This window comes from Notolepis coatsorum, assembly GCF_963971535.1.
Source record: "Notolepis coatsorum genome assembly, chromosome: 14".
Classification (NCBI taxonomy): domain Eukaryota; kingdom Metazoa; phylum Chordata; class Actinopteri; order Aulopiformes; family Paralepididae; genus Notolepis; species Notolepis coatsorum.
In genome coordinates, this window is record NC_140178.1 from 69,443,304 (window position 1) to 69,458,603 (window position 15,300).

The following is a 15,300-nucleotide window of genomic DNA, read 5'->3' on the forward strand; positions in this document are numbered from 1 at the left end:
TGCCATTTTGGTTCTGGGCGATTTCAACAGCGCGCGTCTTAAAAAGGTGTTGCCGAATTTCTATCAGCATGTGACCTGTCCCACCAGAGGCGAGAACATATTAGACCATGTATACTCGCAATTTAAGAATGGGTACAAGTCACAGGCTCTTAGTCCATTCGGTAAGTCCGATCACGCCGCCATCTTTCTTTTGCCAAAATATAAACAGAGTCTTAAGCGAACGCCGGTAGTATCGCGAGAGGTTAATCGTTGGACTGTGACGTCAGAGGAGACGCTTCAGGCTGCACTGGAATGCACAGACTGGAATGTATTCCGTGATAGCACAGCCAATATTAACGAATACACTGAAACGGTGCTTGACTTTGTCTGTACTCTGGTAGAAGAAACAATCCCCTCTACCACAATTAGAATCTACCCAAATCAAAAGCCCTGGGTAGATAAATCCGTCCGTGAGGCTCTGAAAGTGCGCACCTCAGCCTACAACACCGGGCTTGTGACAGGCAACATGGATGAACACAAGACGGCAAGATACAACGTCAGGAGAGCAGTAATAGAGGCAAAACGGCGTTATAGGGATAAAGTTGAACTTCAGTTTGAACAGGCTGACTCTAGAGGTATGTGGCAGGGCCTCAGAACAATGACAGATTACAAAGGCACCTCCCTCAAACTGAACAGTGACATCTCCTTAGCAAATGATCTCAATACCTTCTATGCGAGGTTTGAGGCTGTGAATAACAACACCAGCCTACAAGCCACGGCAATGGGGAGGGGGGGTCTGCTGAGGGAGATTCAGTGTTCAGAATAACAGAACATGAGGTGAGGAGGACCTTTAAGAAAGTGAATATCAGGAAGGCAGCAGGACCGGACGGCATCCCCGGCCGCGTCCTAAAGGTCTGTGCCGACCAACTGGCCCCGGTATTCACTGACATCTTTAACCTGTCCTTAGAACAGGCTGTCATCCCCACCTGTCTGAAGAAGTCCACCATCATCCCTGTACCCAAAAAATCTACGCCCGCTTGCCTCAACGACTACCGCCCTGTAGCTCTCACCTCCATAGCCATGAAGTGCTTTGAGAAGCTAGTGAAGGGCTACATCTGTTCCTCCCTCCCCATCAACCTGGACCCCCTGCAATTTGCATACCGCCCTAACAGGTCCACGGAGGACGCCATAGCCCATGTGCTGCACACAGCAGCATCACACCTGGACAAGAGGCAGGGGAACTATGTGAGAATGCTGTTCATCGACTACAGCTCAGCATTCAATACCATAGTCCCCTCCAAACTCATAGCCAAGCTCAGGGACCTGGGCTTGAACTATGACCTCTGCCAGTGGGTCTTGGACTTCCTGACGGGCAGACCCCAGGTGGTAGGAGCAGGCAACTGCACCTCCTCATCCATCACGCTCAACATAGGGGCCCCCCAGGGCTGTGTTCTGAGCCCCCTCCTCTACTCCCTGTACACACATGACTGCGTGGCACAGCGGAACAACAACACAATCATCAAATTTGCTGATGACACAGTAGTGGTGGGCCTGATCTCTGCCAACGACGAGAGGGCCTACCTGGAAGAGGTAGAGAATATGTCACAGTGGTGTCAGGAGAACTGCCTCTCCCTGAACGTCAGCAAAACAAAAGAGATGATTGTGGACTTCAGGAGGTCGGGGGTCAAGGACTACAGCCCCCTCAGCATCGACGGGGCACCGGTTGAGAGAGTGAACAGTTTCAAGTATCTCGGAGCCCACATATCCGAGGACTTGACATGGACCACACACATTGACAGTGTTGTGAAGAAGGCACGACAACGCCTCTACTTCCTCAGGCGCCTAAGGAAGTTCCAAGTCAGTCAGAAGATCCTTAAGAACTTCTACTCATGTACAATAGAGAGCATCCTGACTGGCAACATCACCTCCTGGTTTGGGAATAGCACTGCACAAGACCGTAGCAGACTACAAAAAGTGACACGTTCAGCCGAACGCACAATTGGAGGGGGGCTTCCCACCCTCCAGAACATTTACAACAAGCGTTGCAGGGGTAAGGCTAAGAGAATCATCAAGGACTCCAGCCACCCGAACAACTGCCTCTTTGAACTGCTGCGGTCAGGCAAGCGATACCGGAGTCTCAAGGCGAGCACAGAAAGACTCAGAAGAAGCTTCTATCCCCAGGCCATCAGGCTGCTCAACGAACAATAAACACTATGCAACAACCATCAAATGCACACAGCACACACACCCACATGCACACACTCACTTTAAACAAACAACACACTGCAGCACCCACTCTCCACACTTTAGATCACCTAAACACACTTTATATTTATTGGTAAAGGATTTGCACTACAACTCGTACACCTTACTGTAAATTGTACCTAAATTGTACCTCATCCCATTTCTGCTTTGCACTATATAGTATTGTATATTAGTACATTGCATAGTATATTGTATATTGTATAGTAACTCAGTTACTTCTATTCTGCATCGAACATTGTACATATGTCTATACTGAACACTGTGACCTCTATTTTTACTTCTATTTTACATGCTATACTATTTTATTTCATACTTATCTTGTCTAGCACAGTCTCTGGAGCGTAACAGTAAGAAGCATTTTGTATAAAAGTATTCTGTACTTCTGTATGACAACTATTAAAGAAACTTGAACTTGAAACTAATGCTTTTTATTTTTTTGACCAAAAACTACGTTTTCACCTGCCGTGTCTTGCCTTAACTCAATGGACACCACACAGTTGAGCATCGTTTGTACGTACCACGCCAAGCTCTAAGAGATAGAAATAAGTGGCTGTGTTTGCAGGGCTATAACTATATTGTATATTATAGCTATGGATACAATACTATGGCCCATTTGACATCGACTATCTATCGTTCAAATAATGTTTTCATCCATACATTCCCGTTTTATACCGTGGTGAATATGAGTATAGTTTTAGAGTACGGTAATCCTGTCTAATCCCAGAAAACGACGCTATGCAGCAATACGTGCATTTCACTAAAAACTTTGCCGTTTCTCGCCTGTACACGCTACTATTTCGAAATAAAATCTATATTATCGTTTTTTTATGCTTTGATCGTCACCAACGGCACACGTTGTGGAGTAACGTTACACACATATGTTGTGATCGAAGTGAAGTCATGGTTGGATCACAGCAGGATTGATACCATATAGCCCTTACCTTCACTAGGATGTACCCCAAAAAGAATATTCCAATTATCTGATCGTGAGTCCCAGTATTGGTGTCGATCGTGTCGCCAAACATAATCCGCCACACATCATGCATCGGGAGCATTTCACGCTTCTCAATCCGATCGGGACAACCACTCCACTTGCCCGACAAAGAAAAGTCTGACCGGAGACTTTTGATCGACGCACAGGCCAAGATATAATGTTACAAAGGGTGCTCGATACTGCCACCTGGGTGGATGCGGCCGGTATTGCACTTTGGCATTCTCAGGATGATTCCCCATGTTAACCCCGAGTCCGTGTGCCTGTAATGAATGGAAATATCGAATAAAAGAAATAACGATGATAACCCGACTTTACTCTGGTCTGGCGCTGAATGGTTGGCGAGTTAACCCGACTTTACTCGGGTCTGGCGCTGATTGAGTTAATCTATGCGCACTGCCAGTCAGGCAGTTTATGCCTGATTCAGATACAAACGGTTCCAAAGATATTAATGTTTCACACCGCCAACAAATCTACATACAGCCTAGTGAGTCCGTTGTCTCGGAATGGAAATTAGCTCTGCGTGTCTCCCTCCGGAGTATTTGACCACACCCCTCCGGCTCCGAGGCTCCGACGCAAATGTAGTCTTTTACAATGCATCGGAATACATACTGTCGGACAATCAAATCAAATTGATTTGTAAGACCCGACAACACACGTTAATGTCCCAATGGGCCGGACACGTCTTCTTTAAACAAGTCAAGAAGAAACATCACAATAAGTCAAGAACAAAACAAGAACACCATAAGGTCCAAAAACTTTAAAATAAACGCAAAATAAATGCAACACTCCCAGACATACCCCACGCGAAGGTAAGGAAAAACTCACTAAAACCTAGCAATAGGAAAAAAATGCACCACAGGCAATGTGGAGGAGAGAAACCTTAGAAGGGCCATTCAAGGGGGGATCTCCCTTCTTAGATGTCGGTGATAGTAGGCGAAAATAGGCGACAATCTAACAATAATTAAAACATTTACAAGTTGTATTACGTTTTGCAAATAAGGAAACAGATATAGAACATTTCAAAGCACTCAAAAATGCCAATATCTCTATTTTGACCTATTTCTGAAATGTGCAAAATTTTCTGGATTTATGAAGAATCCTCTCCGCTGAGACGAGGCCGTTTTCACACCTTTTCGAACCTTTTGTTCTCCCGCACACGGGTGCTCTGACCTCAGAGGGTTAAGCGAAATATGAGTTTATAAATATCTCAAACGGAAACCGGATGATTTTGACGCGAGGAAATGACATGAAACCCTTGCAGTGCTAAGAAGAGAGAAGACCCAGGGCTTTCAATGGACATTGAAATTCTATAAAACTACACTACCCAGCTCACACTAGCCTCTGTCAAAACCAGTGTTAATTTTGTCAACTAAAATGTAGTGCTGTCAGGCGATTAAAAAAATTTATCTAATTAATTACAGGATTTGTAATTAATTAATCTAATTAATCGCATTTTAATCGCATAACCATTTTATGCCTGATATTCTATATTCTATAATCATATTTCAAATTGCATGTGTCCGGATGGCAGAATTCAGTACTGTATCTACAAAACCTTCTGTTTAATCATCTTCCATCTATTAATTTGCTTAGATTTTTCAGGTCTGGTCAATTTGAGCATAGTGTTATTCACAGTCAAAGATTAAAAAAAAATTATTGATATTCTCATTTGGTTCATTACAATTTACTCAAGCCTAGTAACAGACACAGTATTTCTGACACTGGGAATACATTCCCTGAGATCCATAGATGTCCCTAGAATCAGATACCAAGAACATGCAAATGGACCATATAAAAAAAGTCTGTAATGTGTATTCTACGTTCTTATGGAATGAATGAGATAAAAAAAAAAAGTTATTAAAAAAAAAAAAAAAAAAAAAAAAAAAAAACATTTTTTTGTAATTAATTTTGAGTTAATTTTCATAACGCGATAATTTGCTGTGTAATTAATTAATCTAATTAACGCGATAAACTGACAGCCCTACTAAAATGATGACTAAATATGGTCGTCAATAAAGCTTTTTTCCCTGACGACAGCGAGACGTGACGTGATTGATTGATTGATTGAAAACTTTATTAACAGATTGCAGAATGGGTACAATACAGTACAGCTCAATACACACAATTGTTAAGGGGATGCAGACCAGAGAAAGACTTTCGTCTTGTTTCCACCAGGGTCCCCCATTTTCAATTCATCAGGACATAATATGACATACATGACATACAGATAGTCAGTACTGCTACATCTATACATTTATGACATACCAGATTTGCAAATACAGTACTGTTTGTGATACAGAAGGAGTCAAGAAAAGGGAGTATATACATTTGACGTAGAAACTGTACATTGGAGGAGGTTGGGTGGGGGGGGTTGGGTACACTGGGATATTGACAACCATACTGGGTAATTTACATTGGAGGTGGTTGGGGGGGGGGGGGGGGGCACACTGTATAAACAAGCAAAACTGTACATTGAGGGGGGGGAGACTCTGTACAAACAAACAAAATTGTACATTGGACTATTGACAAAACCATACTAGGTAAATGACTGTACATTGGAGGGGGTTGGGTTAGGATATTTACAGGGGCCAGTGTTGAATTGCAGTCTCCCGTAGGTGTCTCTTGAGAGAGGTTTTGAAAGTGGGTAGTGATCCACATTCCTTTACAGCTTTGGGTAGGGCGTTCCACATTGATGTGGCATAATTGCGAAACGTGTTTAGTCCCTTATTTGAGCCGAATCTGGGTTTAACATGATTTGTGGAGCTCCCTCTGGTGTTGTGATCGTGGTATTCACTGACCTTTGGGAAGTATTTTGCCATGTACATGGGTACCTTGGTCGTGTAGTGTATCTTGTAGACCAGGCCCATTGCAAGTTGCTGTACTCTGTCATCTACTCTAAGCCATCCTAGGTTGTCAAAGTGGGCAGGGGTGAGGTGGGTTCTAGGAGTAAGGTCAAGCAGTAGTCTGACCAGTTTGTTTTGAGATGTTTGTAATTTTGTTTTTAGCGCCTTTGAGGTGCTTTGGTACCATGAGGTGCAAGCATAGTCGTAGTACCCCTGAATGAGTGCTCCTGCCAGAGTCTTCAGGGTATTCTTGTTTACCAGAGAGGAGATCCGGTACAAGAATCGAGTTCGTTGGTTGACTTTTTTTATTACATTGGATGCCATTTTGTCACAGGAGAGATTAGCCTCTAGGATGGAACCCAGGTAGGTAATTTCATCTTTCCTTGTGACAATATTGTCACCCACTGTAACTGAGAAGCCGTCGGTCTTGCTGAGTTTGTTATTTGAACCGAAGAGAATGGACTCTGTTTTGCCCATGTGTAATGATAGTTTGTTATCAGCGAGCCATATGCAGATTCTGCCTAGTTCCGAGCTGAGGGTTTTTTCAACCTGTAACTTGTTCTTGTCAGAGACCAGCAGGGCTGAGTCGTCCGCAAACAGGAACAAGTTGCAGTCACAAGCTGACGACATGTCATTTGCATAAATTAGGAACAGTAGCGGTCCTAGTATGCTTCCTTGTGGAACACCACAGCTCACTGTGAGAGGGGGGGATAGGGTACCGTTTACCTCCACCATCTGTTAACACATCTGTTAACACATTGACTGCCACGCTTCTATCCATCAATGTATGATCACTGCCACCAGTCTAAGCCTATGGAGATGTTCACCTTCTTTGCAGGGCTGGCTATAACTTTTTAAATTGTATTGCTAAATTGACATTACTATGGCCCATTCAACATCGATTATCTATCGTTCAGGATGTAGGAACGTTATACTTTTTCATTCATAGATTCTTCCAAAAATACCGTCTAGAATATAAGTATGTTTTTATCATTTTCTGCAGTAATTCCTAGAACGTGAGTTATAGGCATAAACGCATATATAGATTATCAACTGCCGTTTATTGCCGATACACGCTATATTAAAAACTTCAACTGTACATGATCCTAAACGTTATGACTCATCACGCGGATGAACGGGGGGGGGGGGTCATTTATAATTCCGTGATCGTCAGTAAATGCTTTATGTAGTATGGGTTGATTTAAATAAATCAATGTTTGTAAATAAAGAAATGTACAATCGCCTTGAAAATAACGTTACTGTCCTCTTACCGTTCGCTGATGAGACTGGAGGAAAAAGATCCCACTTATTTGACGTCGATCGACTAGATCTATTTCCGGTTTGTATGGCGCAATAAACGCCCAAATCATATTGATTATTGAGTTATGGCAGCAATCCATATACACGGATGTGTGTCTAGAGTCCCGCAACAATATGTGACTGCCGGACGGATTTCCCAGATGCACCGAGATCACCAGATCCATTTCCGGTTGTAACTCGCCCGATCATCCACCAGGCGGCGGTATTGAAGCGTTGCACTGTTGTGCAGAGTCCCACTGTCTCAGCAGAGGCTGGGTGGCGGAATTATGAATACCATGGTGAAATTTCTTTATATGATCTCAATAACGTCGTACGCCGTTGTTTGGCAAAATTCTCATGACCCGCAAACCCGTCGTACGCCGTTTATGGCGGTCAATGTGTTAATGGCGACCATGTGACAACACTAACGTGACTAAATAATTCATGCAATATCGTTGACAACAACTGACGACACAAAATGTAGTTTGCAAAATGCAATTTAGCTTTATCGTCAAGACTGTTTACTTGCTAGCTAACAGTAGCTCGTTTGCAGACAGGAAAGTATCAAACATAATTGTCCGTGCGGAACCCTATCCCCAACACAGCGTTCCGTGTGTAGGGGGCACCACTGTTATGCTGTGGGTGTTAGTTTCCCCCCCGGGAGATATGGGAGGACAGACTCACCGTGCACAGAGAGGACAGATTTTTTTTTAATACAAATTAACGTATATCGAACCGAACCGAAAACCGTGACCCCAAAACCATGATACGAACCGAACCGTCCAATTTGTGAACCGTCCCACCCCTATTAGTTAGTGTGTATGGCAGACAATGATGCATCACTGAGTTCCTCTATCTCAAACTACAAAGTAGGACGCCTATTGTGGATATTCTGCAGGGAGAGCTTGAGTCCCCCCCACCCATACCCCTCCACTCCCCCTTTATCCTTCGGCTAAATTCTGAAGCTGTACTGTAGGTACAGTAAGCGCACATGAAATCGCATTCACGTACACACACTCACACATCCCAATACACACATGCGCACACACGCAACTCAGTCCCCACACACATACACCTTTTTTTGTTCAACAGGAAGCATGATATAACAAACCGCAAGATGATCCAGTGCAGCAAGGGAGGAGAGGAGAGGAGAGGAGAGGAGAGGAGAGGAGAGGAGAGGAGAGGAGAGGAGAGGAGAGGAGAGGAGAGGAGAGGAGAGGGGAGGAGAGGAGAGGAGAGGAGAGGAGAGGAGAGGAGAGGAGAGGAGAGGAGAGGAGAGGGAGAGGGGGGCATGTGGGGCTACATCCCCTAACAGAGCAGCACAAATTTGGTTTGCTTTGTTAGAGAGAAGAGACAGGCTGGCACCCTGGTGCCTGGGAAAATTAACTGCTCTCTTCTGTGGTAACTTTTAAGCTGCTCTCCCCTCACTTCCGTCACCACAAACACTCCATCTGCCCAGCCGGAGTCAGTGATCATTCACCACCACAACCAGCTGAGGTGAGCGCTGAAGAGGAGTGTTGATGGTATTGTGTATTCTGTCTTTAATGAAAACAAATTGCAGTCACTTAAATCTCCCCTTAATCAGCGCCAGCGGACAAAGGAATCACTCTGGAATCTCACCGGTGTCGTTTGACGTTAGAAGGGAGTTTTAGTCCAGTATTTGATGTGAAGGGGGGGGGGGGGGCAACTTCACTACTTGACTTCAGTGAACACAAAAATGCCACTTAGAATTATGTGCTTTTGGTTTTTATACAATATCAGAAAATGTTCACTTATGTTCAATTTTGAATGGGTGGACGTTTACTTTACCAGTGTTCTATCTGAGTATGTTCTACTGGAGAAAAAGGAATTGACCTATCTCAAACCACACCCTCTTTTCTGGATCCTCCAATCATGATGGTTGCTTCCCTGCTTGTCCAAGGGAAGCAACCATTGTGATTGGAGGATCAAGAAAAGAGGGCAGGGTTTGGGCCGCTGGGTAGCGCAGTGGACTAAGCACTCGCCTACCACCACAGAGACTCTGGGATCGAATCCAGCTGTCAGCGGTACCTCCGGCTTGGTCAGTTGTCCCTACTAACACAATTGGCAGTGTTGGCGGGTGGGAAGCCGGTGGGGTATTTGTTCTGGTCGTTGTAAACTGCGACTCCTACTGGTCGGTCGGGGTGCCTGTTCAGCAGGGAGGGGATCTGGGGGAAATAGCGTGAACCTCCAACCTCCGCACGCGTTACGTTCCCCCAGTGAAACTCCTCGCTGTAAGGTGAAAAGAAGCGGCTGGCGACTCCACATATATCGGAGGAGGCATGTGGTAGTTCTGAATCTACACCCTCCCCAGGCCGACAGTGGGGCAATGCGCGCAACGACCAGGAAGAAAAAATACTAAAATAAATAGAATAATTTTTTTTTAAAGAGGGCAGGGTTTGAGATACAGTAGGTCCAGGCCTACTGCCACCACTGATAACAACAGGACCGTACATACAGAGCACATGCACAGGAAGCTACAGTATATGTAGCCTACAGTAGGATGCACAGGTAAGGTAAATGTTGTTGTTGTGTTAGAAACAAGGGACACTTGTTTTTAAATTGATATGCAGCATCTCTCTCTCTCTCTCTCTCTCTCTCTCTCTCTCTCTCTCTCTCTAGTCCCTTGTGGTGGCATTAAACAGTGAGCAGTCTCCAGTCTGAGGAATAGGTCACTTCCCTGTCTGCCGCACACCATTAGACACACACACACACACACACACACACACACACACACACACACACACACACACACACACACACACACACACACACACACACACACACACACACACACACACACACACACACACACACACACACACACACAGATACTCACACAGAGACAGACATACAGATATAAAGATATATGCACACACTCACACACATTTTATGCAAGACATGAGCAAACACACACAGAAGCATAGATGGACACACAAATACGGTACACACACAGCAGGATTCTTTCTAGGATTTTTGCCAGTATGCTGGCTAGAGCTATGTGTCTGTAGTTATCTAGGTTGACTAGAGATATGGGCCTGTAGTTATCTAGGTTGACTAAAAATATGGGCCTGTAGTTATCTAGGCTGACATTAAGCTGACTAGAGATACATTTATGTAGGCCTATTTGATGTATGTTACTGTATGTATGATAACTTTTTTTTTATCACTTTAGGTTGATGCCTTTTTAATATCTTGGCCAGGGACTACAGATGAAATATAGCCTTCTGGCTAAATCTGGCGTATTTACATTTATTGTTGATTAATATGCACTGTCCCTTTTGCAAATACACTTAAACTTAAACATATGGGCCTGTAGTTATCTAGGCTGACAGTAAGCTGACTAGAGCTATGGGCCTGTAGTTATCTAGGCTGACAGTAAGCTAACTAGAACTGTGGGCCTGTAGTTATCTAGGCTGACAGTAAGCTTGACTAGACCTATGGACATGTAGTTATCTAGGTTGACTAGAACTATGGGCCTGTAGTTATCTAGGCTGACAGTAAGCTGACTAGAGCTATGGACCTGTAGTTATCTAAGCTGACAGTAAGCTGACTAGAGCTATGGGCATGTAGTTATATTTTGTATATAGCTTATGCTTTGCTCTATTGGAACTATCCCTTTAATCATATACTATCATGAAAACTTTCACCACGTGTACACACCCATCTGCCTGACCACTCCCACACCCGCTCCTATATAAGCAGGGTCATGGCCATACTATCAGCTCCTTCCCTACTTTCACCACCGAAGTCCGTGTAAAGCACCGCTTTAAGTTTAGTGATAAAGTAGTTAGTTAGTTATAGGAGCTGTGTTGGCATTGTCTTTTGTTTCTCCCTCTCTCACTAATTTACGGGAAAAAGAAAGGATAATGTCGTCACCACCGGATAGTCTAGACTAGAGCAGTGGTTCTCAACTGGTCTAGCCTCGGGACGCAACATTTTCCTTAGTCATTAAGTCGCGACCCAAATTTTTTAACCACTATGATTTATTTCAAATTTTCTTTTTTGCAGTAATACACAATCTTTCATGCACTGTTAAAAACATGAAATAAACACAAAAAAGTGCAACAATAGTGCAACATTATTTTGCATACAAATTATGCTGAGCAGAATCAGAATGTAATATCATAACTGTCTTTTCACAATTTTCCTTAGGTTTTGAGGTGTGTGTTCAACAGAATGTAGTATAAAAAATTACTGAATGCTGAACTGCACTGTTATAATCACTAAGCCAGGGGTTCTCAAACTTTTTTATACCAGGACCCCATTTGATTTAGGATTTCTTTTGGCGACCCCACACTTAATGCATTGCGTGAGTCTGCCTCAGGGCAGCTCTGGCTGCAATTGTAGCTTACCACCACCGGTATGACTGTGTATGAACGAATAATGGACTCTGTGAAGCGCTCTGGGTCTCATGAAGAGCGCTATATAAATCCAAGTCATTATTATTATTGTGTAATTTCAACATGGAAATAAGGAATATCAAAATAAAAGCACACGATAAACTCATCACACGAAAGACAAATTACCCCAAAATCTCCGCTGATTAACCTGGAGTGTCACTAACAGAGTTTCGTAATCCAGCTCATTATCAGCACATTTCTCTGCCAATGGGTTGTTTTTGTCTGCAAGGAAAATCTGTGCTTCTTCTCCGAGTTAAAAAAGGTGATTTAATACACTGCCTCGAGATAGCCACCTCACAGCCCATTTCATCACGACCAACTGGCACCGCTTCTGACAACAAACCTATCCATTGCAAGTCCAGGTTACACACAAAAGACCAGACCCCCGGCCTCCTCCCGCGATTATACATGCACAGGATGTAGTGGGATGTGTATTGGAATACTGTGTGTCGGCCTCTGTTGATGAAGGGGCGAGACATGGCAAATACACAGATCCTGCGCATATATAACCGCAAATACACATACATATTTATTTGCCAAGGTATGGCGAGTGCCATACCTTGCCATACCAAAACGACGCCCCTGGTGTCATGGTCCCAGCCAGGGATCATGCCCGAACAATGTGAACAGTGCTTTTCTGCCGCCGTCTGGTGGCCAAACGCAGCATCTCCAGATATTGGACATTATCCCTTTAGTCCTAGGTCTTCTGGATATTGTTAATGGTGCTGTGTTTTATCTGTTCATGTTGTGTGGTGCGTTTTAGTTTGTGTTTTTAAAAGGTTTATCTTTTCATGTTCCCTTAAAGGTTCATCTCTTTTACATATGTTTTCTCTAAGTGTTAATACTTTACATGTGTCCCTTTAAGGCTTATACCTTTTCACATGTTTTTGTTAGTGTTAACTCTTTTACATACTGTATGTGTTCTCTAAGTGTTCATTCTTTACATGTGTCCCTTTAAGGCTTTTCCCTTTTCACTTGTTTTTATTAGTGTTAACATCTTTACATATGTTCCTTTTAGGGTTGTTCCTTTTAGATATTCCTTTACACATGCTTTTATTAATGATGTGAGTTTTCTTTACTAACTACCTTGTGTCACCTGTCTTGGCCATGCCTGGCCTATACCAGCTGGCACTCATTAGTAATTATTAATCACGGGCACTATTTAGACCTGCCCGTTGTCGCACCATTGTATTGTCTCATTGTTATCACAGTTGTGTTCGGTCACGTACTCACCTTTTTCACCAGTATTCCCCGTGAGTCCGTTCCTACTTAGTCCATATTTTTCCAGCTCTGCTGAGTATTCTTTTCGGGTTTTGCAGTTCGCTTTTGTTTGTAACAGTTTCAACTTGTATTCTTGTTTGCAACTGCTCAGTAAAAGCCTGTTCACTTCATTCCGTCGCCTCAGCCTCTTCTCTCTCTGTTCGTGTTTCCTGCATGTGGGGTCTCCTCTCCTATCCCTGACCGAAACCCTCACGCCTGGTTGCAACAAAACTAGGGATAAAAACACAATGAAATAAAATAATAATAATAAATAATATATGCTTCTTAGCAGACTAGGCTTAGCTTAACATCACAGGGAACTAATGGGATAACTGGGGATGTTGTTTGCTCAAAGTCTGGGGTGATGGTAGACAAAGCAACTCTGAGGTCATGCTCAATGTCCAATCTGTTTCTCTGCTTTGTCTTCAGCTGGACCAGAGCTGAGAAGACACTTTCACAAAGATAGGTAGTGCAAAAGAAAAAGTATTAAAAAAAATAAAAAAATTTAAAAGAAATAAAATTACACACACATCCACGACCCACTCAAAATGGCCCCGCGACCCACTTTTGGGTCGCAACCCACCAGTTGAGAAACACTGGTCTAGAGGATGATGATCTATCCTGACCTCCACCGGCGCTTCGCATTTGGGGCTGAGCAGTTCCCCCGCCGGCGTTGTACTCCGGCTGTGCAGCTGGATACCGATACCGATCCACCCAGTGCTAAGTACACCATAATCCCATATTTCCCTCCCACTCTGCTATTTCCCTACTATCTCGCTTCCTCCCTACCCCCTTCAACCTCCTCCTACCACTCTTGACACCACAATGTGCCTCATACCTATATCCACAATCTGCTCCTCAAGAACAGAATCAACCCATCCACGCCAGTTTGCTAGCAACCCGGCTAATCTATCCTACCCTCCTACAGCCACTAATACACCTGTCACAGTACAGGGAGGCTTATGGAATTGTCAATCAGCAGTCAAGAAAGCTGACTTCATTACTGCCTACGCCCATAGTCTAAATCTGCAGCTCCTGGCTCTAACTGAGACCTGGATAACCCCCAATAACTCGTCAACACCTGCAGCATTATCTACAAACTATAACTTCACTCACACACCTCGACCCTCCAGACGGGGTGGAGGCACTGGCCTCATGACATCTCCTTCATGGGCTACAAACCTAACGCAACTCCCAGAACTGTCACTCTCCTCCCTCGAATATCATGCAGTATCTGTCTCTAATCCTTTCAATCTCACCATTGTTACACTCTATCGCCCTCCAGGTCCCCTCGATCACTTCACAGATGAGCTGGACATGCTTCTAAGCTCCTTACCGGAAGATGGTACCCCGCTCCTTCTATTGGGCGACTTCAACCTGCCTGACTCATCTCAGTCGGTCCCAGTGGTCTCCCTCCTACAACAATTTGACCTGACTCCCACTGCCATGCCTCCCACCCACAAAGCAGGCAACTCCTTGGATCTCATATTTTCCCGTAACTCCAGCATCATTAACACCACGGTAACTCCCCTACATGTATCTGACCATTCCTTCATATCCTTCTCACTAACTCTCATGCTTAACCGAAAGGTCTTCACCCCAACTCAAACCGTCTTACTCAGACGTAACCTGGCCTCCCTATCCCCCTCCACCCTCTCCTCTGACATAATATCCGCTCTACCTTTGAGTGACACCTTCTCTGCTCTCCCCACAGAGATGGCAACCTCCACCCTCCTCTCAGCCCTTGCAACCTCCTTTGACAAGCTCTGTCCCCTCGTTGAGAAACCGGCCCGCCGTTCCCCACCCAGTCCATGGCTGACGGATGCAGTGAGAGAACAAAGACAGGTCCTGAGAGCGGCTGAGAGGAAGTATAGAAAGTCACGCCTCACTGCTGACATCGACACATATCACAACCTCTTGTTAACATTCTCCAAAACCATTACTAATGCCAAAGCTTCTTTCTTTCACCATAGGATCGAGGCCTCTGCCAAGAATCTTCGCAAACTGCATGCTACCATGTCCTCCCTCCTCACTCCCCCCCACCCCCTCCTCCCTCATCTTTTTCTGCCGAAGACTTTGCGATCTTCTTTGAGGAAAAAGTGGAGAACATCCGCAGCTCCTTCTCCCAACCCCCACCCATTCCAAACGCTGAATCGAGAACCTCATCCTTCACTCTGTCATCTTTCTCTCCCATTACAGAAGCCGAGACCCTGACACTGGTAACGTCGAACCGTCCGAC

The 15,300-nt window shown here is 44.4% G+C and overlaps 1 protein-coding gene across 1 annotated transcript in view; it reads right to left on the bottom strand.

The window, feature by feature from the left end:
• prkcab (protein kinase C, alpha, b) overlaps window positions 1-15,300 on the bottom strand; it is a gene marked incomplete at its 3' end in the record, with an annotated part of 626,135 nt that overhangs the window by 353,845 nt on the left and 256,990 nt on the right. The gene's annotated exons all lie outside the window — the stretch shown is intronic.